Below are 9,179 nucleotides of genomic sequence, written 5' to 3'. Positions count from 1 at the left end.
CAGACTTGTCAAAATGTGCAATCAAGTATCTCTGGTAAGTCCGTTGGTTTTAGATAATGAAAATATATGTCGTGATCTTGTTTATTGTTTGGACTTTTTTATCGTGCAATTTAAGGACATTTGGCACTGATGTGGGGCTAAGTAGGTGCTAAATCAGCCTATAGGAAGCTTTAAAAAAGGAAAACAAAACAAATGGAGTGATTTGCCTGATTTCCTGTTCTTTTCTTTCCCGCTCTCTGGTGATCGACTTGAATAAAGCTGCCACAGCCACCCATTGTCCCCGCCACAAGCCATCATTAACACGCCCTCCAGGCTCCATCCACGGCCACTACCACCACCACCAAAGCTACTTCTATCGCCGAGACTCCACCACTGGCTATCACCGGGCTCACCCTGGACAGTGGTAGAAAATCTGCGCATCGCAACTCAAAATTGACGACACCTTCGTCCAAACAGTCGGACATGCGTTTGCAAAGAACAGCCAAAAGGAAAAGACTGGACTTTCTATTCTGTTCTCTGATGCCCTCTCCCTTATGCTTCTATTTGCCGAAAGGAACTCTAGGCTTTTCTTCTTGTCTAGTTTATTAAAACAAAATTTGTTAGTTCTGAATCATTTTGTCCTACCTTATATTTGCTTGCTTAGAGGTTTATTCCAATTCTTGAAGCCTTTCCTGTTCTGTACATTGCTCTGGAGTTGCCAACTTGTTCAAGCTTAGGCACTAATCTACGCATTATTCTCGTCTAAGATTTTCCTGGCAAATTGTTACGTTGAGTATGATGCTCGAACCTGCTTTAATTATTAGTGGCAGCAACTACTGGATGTCTTTTGTTTGGCATAGATGACTCTTGTTTCTCTATAGGACGTTGGACCTCGGGTCTCCCCACTCCTAACATACAAGTTCTGCTTTTCCCCTGTTCCATTTGCCCCCATTTATAGCTCTCTGTCTCTCTCTTCTCCAACATACTTGCCTCATAAATTATGAACATTTCATACATAAATAGAACTGTGTGCTGCACCTAAAATAAGATTCATTGACGAGAGGTACCTTTCTGAAAAAATCAAAATGAAAAAGAAAGCCACAGTAACCATTATTTATTGAAAATTTTCATCAAAAGTAAATAAATCTGTAACAAATAAGATGAGTGGTGTATACATTTAGTGCGGGGACATAGCGGGCTCGCCGACATGTTGGTGTAAGAACGTGCATTGCACCTTTAATTGTTAGTGGGATGGTATTCACGGGTGGGTCGTCTAACCCACTTGACAATAGTCATTGCAATTTTGGATCAATTATGTCATGCGAGTGACAATAGACTCTATAATTGACACATTTTTATTGGGAGAAGGACACTAGAAGTGTCAAAAGTTATGTATAGCGCTCACTTTAGTACCAAAAGGTTTTACTGGCTCACTTAAGTGTCAAGTCGGAGAAAAAAAGATTAGTTAAGTGCCAACGGCGAAATATTCCGGCCAAAATGATTACGTGGCTTTTTTTAATTATTTAATAATTCATATGTGGCTTTTTTTTATATTAGAAAACAAGTCCAATGTGGCTTTTTTTTTATTCCCACTTGACAGCATGGATTTGTCTTTTCATTTATTCCTTTTTTTTATTCAATTCCATCGCATTGAACCACACAGAGCCACAACGCTCTCAATCCTTCTTCTGTAATTGGCACATTTTTTCTTAAGCAATCGTCGATCCTCTCATGCCCGATGATTGTTCCGTCATACACTTGGTCATGTGACTGGCTTTGTCCTATGGTTCACTAATGCTTGTGAAGCAAATGACCGTAATGTTTGGACTTTATGGCATGATGATTAGATCATATATGCATTTTCTTGTCCTCCCATATAGGTGGAAGACTAATTCATCGTTTCCTGTTCTAGGAGGATGAAATGGACAAAGATTCGGAAGATTCAACGAAGGAGAACGACAGCATTGATTGTTCTTTATGCATATTAGAATGTATCTGCAAGCCCCTATGCTTTTTCAAGCGAGAAGTCTTCATATGCAGACAAGCGAAGTACATTGTCTTGCAGGATAATGCAGACGGGGATTCAGGAAAAACTGAATGGATCTCTATGCATTATGGTTAAGGGTATAAATACTGGATTGATGGCTCCAAGAGAACACTCGCACTCTTCTTGACAATGTCAAGTATTGTGGTCGAGGGACAAGTTTCCTGGAAACAGGAGTGCAGTTTGCATATGGATCTACTCTGCTTTATTTGCTAACTGTCCATTCGTTGAGGTAAGTCATTCCCTTTGTGAATATCATATTGCTTGTGACATGAAAACATCTTCAGTGAAAGATTTTTGACAACTTAGAAAATAGTTTCCGATGCATATGATACATTTTCTGAAAAGTGCGCATTTATGAAAATACAGGACCAGGATAGCGATAGTCGATGTCTGGGTGTCGGTGGCACTGGCAGTTGACTACTTAGCTATTAGTAGTTGTGGTTATTGACTTATGGAAATCGAAAGTAGTAGCCTCATTTGGCAATATGTTCGCCTGAATCTTTGTGTTAGATGTCACTTTGTTTGTTCATGCCACTAGTAGTCATTTTTACAAAATTGACGATGACAATGTTGTCATTCTCGAACTAAATTTGGTAATCCGATACTTTAGAGTCAGTTTCTGTTAAAGTTATCAATTGTTTGGTCATACAGATCAAGCTACTAGTTTTATCTGGGTAAGCGAATGATTCTACCAAAATATATCAAATAACTGAAGAATGCAAAGAACCAAAAGGAGAAATGAAGAAAAAACAAGCACAAGTAGACAATTTTGGGATGTCCCAAAATGTGATCATTAAAATCTTTTCAGCAAAAGCTCTTCCGAAATCTGTCAAGATTACTAACACGCGCAATCCTTGATCCTTGCATTACGCTGTCATGGATGACTTGATCTAAGAGGAGAAGATGTTTGTCTTTCCTGTGCCAATGTTTGTGAAGTGGGCAAAACTGATGGTAGAAGAGACTAACTAGATGATATCTACAAGCAATTCTACTTTCTTCTAGGATGAGATTTTAGTGGCAGAAGCAAGGGCACGGACTACTGTCAATGTCATCTCAATTTTCAGGAGTCTGGCATTGAGCATCCACTTGAGTTTATGCAGTGTGTCAGCATATTGTCCATCTAACAAGAAGCTGTTTTTGCAGGTGTACCCGGTGTATCTTTGGATGTTTGCTAACATGTTCTGATCGTGTGACTTGGATTACATTGGACTGGCAGGGTCTTTCAAGGAAAGAGGTTTCTGAACCATCATGCCAAATCACCCATAAGTCGATCACAATGCAGCAAGGCTCTGATTGAAGCTACACTCATCAAGTATGGTAAACCATTGTAATCTGTTCTCTTATAGGCTGGTTCAAAGTTAAGATAGAACTTTCAGAGCCTTCTTGGCTGAATAAGATAAACAGTCACCAGAAACGGGGCAAGTTTCTCGAAACAAGAAAACGATCACCGGATAACGGATGGTATGTTTGTAAATGCTGACACCTCGATCTAGAAGTTTACCCGATGTTGGCGGTATTGAGTTTGGGAAGTCTTCGTTTTAAGTTCTTTAGTAGATGTTGTGCCCTGTTGCATAATTTGACATGCTAAGAACATGTTAAGAAGAGTGGATCAGTATAATGAGAAGCTATTTAGTAGGAATAAGCTGTGTTGACGAACGAGCCAGCCGGATCCTCAACCAAATGGCAATCGACCCAAATGCTTTGAACGATTCACACAGCCAAAAAATTAAGTGGTCGGATGTTCGTCCGCCAAGAATCTCCAATGTCCAGGTCAATGTATTTGTCCAGAAAGGCTACAGATGGAGCAGACATTGCCAAAGGACATTTGTTATTGGGGAGTGAGATCATGGGCTTACTTTTAGTGGGCTTATTCACAAGTTAGTGGGCTCTTTGAGCTTTTTCCTTACCTATAGGGCCCAATAAATCTCTTTTTCGTGAAGCTTGGCCCAACCAATGCGATGACGGCAGAATTCTCTTCTTACTAATAATACGCTTCCAAATTCAGCCAAACAAAGTTGATATCTAGTGGATGAAGGGGAAAATCAGAAGAGAAATGGCCTCCCTAAGTTGGTATGTTCTCATGAAGAGTAATGCTACATGTACTAAGAAAACTTATTGAAATTCTCTTACTAAATGATGTGATAATTTCATATTGGATGCTTAAATAAGCTAATCATTTATAGCACGGGTCGTACTTGTTCAAACACCTAATTAAATCCTGTGATGTCACTTAATAAAAGAAATGTTTAAGTGGGATTTCTTTGTGCATATAGCATTTCTCTTCTCAAAATGCATGCAGGTCATGGTGAAAAATAACATCTGATAAGAGGCACGGACTTTCATTTATGCTCTTGTTCTTCTAGTCCAACTTGCTAGCTTTACACTATTTCTCTGAATTTTGCGCAATTTTTTCAGTTCTTAAAACCTTACATTGAAGATAAGGATATATTCAAGAGAAGTGATGGCTTATGAGTGGAAGCTACATATTCAATCTGTTATGCAAAGCATAAATGAAGCAATATGACATTATTTAAGAATGTAGAGAACACCTCCTATATTATTTTGAAGTTGACAAAACCCTCATATTTTTTGTTATTACTTGATAAATACAGATGTTATTGTTGTTTCAGGTAACGTTGATATGAGGAAGTTCTACCACTATTATTGAGTTCCGAAGTATTAACTGGAAAGACTCATAAAGCCTAGAAGGACCTCAATAGAGGGTGAACAAGTTAGACAAATGGAAAGTTCATGGAAACTTGGAGGTATAATAAGGTGAATAGTTCTATGGAACCTTAATCAAATGTACCGGGGAAAAAGCAAATGGAAAGGTGTACATAAGTCAACTACCAGCAGGAAGCTTGGATAGATTCATAGATTGCTGATATGAGCAGATCTTTATATAACCTAAGATGAATGTGCATATCACGAGATTAAACATTCTGACTTGAAGACTCAAAAGTTCTTTTGACTGCCAATCTAAGTCTCAAGGAATATTGACAACAAGCCACTGGCCTAGAATTCCAAAAGACACACCCGAGGGAGAATACAATTTACCGTCAATCACTTTGGTGAAAAGGATTATTTCCTAATATATGCAACTCCATGCACCTTTGCTAGGAAGATTTGATGGTATGAATTGTGCTGTTTATTTTCGGCAGCTATATTGATCCTCTTGAAAATCGGCTAGCTTGTATACTAAAGACTATATAATAACGAGAACACCTACGAACTGAGAAAGCTTTATCCTTTGATGCACTTATACTTTGTTGAGTTATTGAGTGACAAGCTCATTTACTGAGAGTACTTGTCACTAATTATAATCTCTCTTGAGAAGCGTAAGAGTATTGTAGTAGTGCTTCGGTTTTGGTAGTGTGATCTACCAAACTTGGGTAGAAGCAGTACATGCTATGTAATCTCTCACAAGATTACTAATAGATTCCAGCTTGTTGGTGGCTGTTAGTCTAGGAAAGTGGATGCACGCTTTATTTAAGTCGAACTTCTATAGGATCTCCGTCCAACATCTTTATCCCTCTCTACTTAATTCCATATTTATTTGATAAAAGTATATTGCACTTGATAGCATTAACTTACCCTTGCATATTTAAACCGTTCATGCAACTATAAACTTGTTTTTGATAATCCCGCAAAATTATATCAAGTTTTGATAATCAACCTCGTTACCCTCTCTAGATTGTATATTTAGCAATAACAAAAAGAAGTGGCAGCTTATGAGTTGTAAGTCCCATATTCGAGACAAGCGGTCTAGGGTTCAACTAAATCTTGACATTCTTTATACATGATCTTGTACAGTTATATACAATTATACCGAAGAAACAAAGTTCGATCCATCTTAAGAGAACAACAGAGCAACTCAATGAAATAGGAATTAAAAAATTTACTTTTCATTCTTATGCTGTTTCTAATCAAGTCCTGGTACTTTTATTTATTCTAATCAAATCCTTCTACCCGTCAAATAGTCTAAATTAAACACTCCAACACCAATTTGGCCAAATCTAGTTGAAGCTGTTGTTCAACAACGTGACATGGACAACATTTTGCCGACATGGACACCAACATGAAAAAAAAAGTTCTTTTGTTTTTTGGTTAATCCATGTGACCGTCAACATTGGCAGATTGTTACCCACGTCATCTGACTTTGTTTGACAGACATGTCAATTGAATTTGGCCAAATTTAGCATCGAAAGAACCTAATTAGACAATTTAAGCAAGTAGTAAGACTTGATTATAAAAACTAAAACTATAGAGAGTTGATTAGAAAATTCGTGAAAGCATGTAAGCGAGAAGTAAAATTGTTCCGTAATTAAAACACCATAAGGAAACACTTGGTGAGAGGAAATTCTTGCATAGATTGAGTTCATGGCCCGACCACACCACATACACTCGTACAGAGGAGTTCATATGAAAAAGAAAACGAAAAGATCATTCCTAGCCCCAAGAATACAATCCCAACACGACGGAGACCACGTGCCATCCACGTCCCATTAGGGGCATTGCTCCTTCACTCCATTGTACTACAGATCTCTGACCGATGAAATGAAAGGATAAATACCACTAGAAATCGAAAAACCCCGTGGTTGTTTTGTACTTCGTCTGAAAGTAAATTTGTAGGAAGGAAGCACGACCACCACATCTCAAACCCCATACATTGCTGCGAAAGACAAAGCTCCATTGGGAGCCATTCATTCTCTGGAGGAGATCAGAGCCCAATTGGGTGACCGGTGAAAGTCCAAGCCTTCGTCAACTTTTTACTACACACACAAACAGATGTGACAAAGTCCAATTAATGCTGCAGAATTGTCCTGTTCGACTGAAGAATCGGTGCTCAATTAAAAGCACTGACTGAATAGTAAAATTTAGAGAATTAGTAAGATTAGTACGCAACGGTGGATTGATATTCGTGACCATTGACAGTCTAGTTATGAAGACTTTCTGTAAGAGGCTGGGAACCACATATTCTAATACTTAGGCTACGTTCATTTGGTGAAAAATATTATATTTCTGAAAAATAATTTTTCGAAAGTCATTTTTCTGGAAAATGACATAATTTTTAAGTGTTCGGCTGAATCTAAAAAAGTCTTGAAAAATATTTTCTGGTGTTCGGCAATCGGCGCGGTGGCGGCGGCGGCGGACAGTGGCGGGTGGCGACCGGCGGCAGCGACGATCGAGCAACGACCGGATGAGGAAGAAGAAGAAGAATGAAAAAAAAAGAAAAAAGAAAGCAGTGAAAATAAGAAGAAGAAGAAGAAGGCTTTCGGAAAATGACTTCCTCTTTTGAGAAAGAGGAAGTTATTTTCCTCAAAAGTGAAGGTGTTTTGTGGGTGGGAAGGAAAATATTTTCTGTGGGAAGTTATTTTTTGCCAAACGAACACACAGCCATAGTAGAATGAAGTACAATCAATTTGTAAAAACTGTAAAATAGTGTAATAAAGCCCTAAAATTTGTCCAAAAAATACAATTGGGTACTTCTATTAACTCCCTTCATTGGGAGCGACAAACAAATTCCAATGTGTCTTATTTATTAATATTCTCGAGGATACTCGATGCTAGGCACCAATCAACAAAAAGAACTAAAACAGAGAGAGAGAAAGAGAGAGGGGATGGCGCCGCAGCACCTCTGTGGATAGCAAGGGTGACCAACCACGGGAGCTGCCATGAGGGTGAGGGCCCTTGCTCGTGGTGGTGCCACCATGCACCGCCATCCTAGTTGGCCATAACGACTACCATGCGAGGATCAATCCCCCCCTTATGTTTCCGCTCTTTTACACCTCATCAAAAAGTTAGATCCGACTTTTTTGTCACTCAAAATAGAGAAAAGAAAGTATTTGATTGCGTTTTTTAAATGAATTTTTTATTTAATTGGACTTCTTCGAAAATTTCTAGATTTGAATCATTTGATAACAGTTTCGTAAATTTCAGAAAATCTGATGCATTGATTTTTTTTATAAGAAGAGAAACCAGTACTATTTGCATGAGATTTTCAGAAAAAAGAAGTGAACAATGTATATGTATCAAAGATGATGAGCTTAGTCTTATTCAATATTTTCAAGTGTTCGCATTGGGATAAATTTCATATTTGGTGGCTTAACTTGGGTAGTATTTACAATTGGGCCATTGATTGATTTTAATCACCTAATGCACTGAACTTTTTGATGGTTTGCAATTCATTCACTATGGCCAGAATTTGGTCAAAAAATAACACGGTGGACACGTGGTGCGGACTGAGAGCCATGTCATCAATGAAAAATAATTAAAAAAAGAGGGCAGAGTGCATCTAGCCACTAGAGATAAGTCGTTAAGAAGTATTAACACGAGTCCCTAGTGCACTAAGATAATCTAATACGAGTTGGTCAAAAATATAACATGGCCTTATTATTGAACCCCATACAGGAACATCTACGAGCTAAATTTAATCGACTCTAATTTCTTTGCTAAAAGATGAATTTACCTAAATCTTAACTAAATCAAAGGTGTTACCCTAAACTATATTTATACTAACTAAATGAAACTATACTAAATCTAATACTAAAAACTAACAACGTAATCAAAGCCTATTTTTCTAATCATTCTCCAATTTTTTTTTTCATTTTTCGATTATTTTATTTCATTTTATTATTTTATTATTCTTCTTTTCTCCTCCCTCGGTCCTTTGTGCCCAGAACCTCACAAATTCATCAACCTCAAATTGAGAGCTCATCAGACCAAAAATAAAATAAAATTGAGAGCTCATCAATTCTATCTACTAAATACCAGAACACCAGGGAGTTTCACCGGTGATTAATATTTCTAAGCTTTAGGCCTAAAACGACCTATACCCCGTCGTACGTCAACTCCGTCCCCCATCGGAACACTACCATCAACCACCGCCGAGCCAAAACTTACATCCACAGTATCACAGAATTACAAGTAACATGGATATGGAAAAGGAATCGACACGAACTCCTCAAGATGAAGCAACTTCATCTTCTTCCTTCATTGTATTTTTCGATCAAACCATTTCCGTCCCTTTTATACACGAACCTACAGCTTGTTCCCTCGGTAAATATGCAGATGTGCATACACCAAAACACAAAATAATATTCACTCACATTGAAAGAAAGGCATCATATGTACTCGCGTTCGAAGCTCGACA

At 38.0% G+C, this 9,179-nt stretch overlaps 1 long non-coding RNA gene across 1 annotated transcript in view; it reads left to right on the top strand.

The window, feature by feature from the left end:
- The first annotated feature begins 2,171 nt into the window (after positions 1-2,171).
- The window catches only part of LOC130136272 (uncharacterized), a 32,544-nt gene continuing 25,536 nt past the window's right edge, over positions 2,172-9,179 (top strand). The window contains exon 1 of the long non-coding RNA XR_008815247.1: positions 2,172-2,255. This is a non-coding gene — a long non-coding RNA (uncharacterized LOC130136272). The remainder of the gene's footprint in view (positions 2,256-9,179) is intronic.

The sequence above is a fragment of the Syzygium oleosum genome, unplaced genomic scaffold (assembly GCF_021117445.2).
Source record: "Syzygium oleosum isolate NSW1041296 unplaced genomic scaffold, Sole_v2.1 Sole_v2.44, whole genome shotgun sequence".
Taxonomy (NCBI): domain Eukaryota; kingdom Viridiplantae; phylum Streptophyta; class Magnoliopsida; order Myrtales; family Myrtaceae; genus Syzygium; species Syzygium oleosum.
Note: the sequence above shows the minus strand (reverse complement) of the source record. Positions and strands in the feature narration are given on the sequence as shown.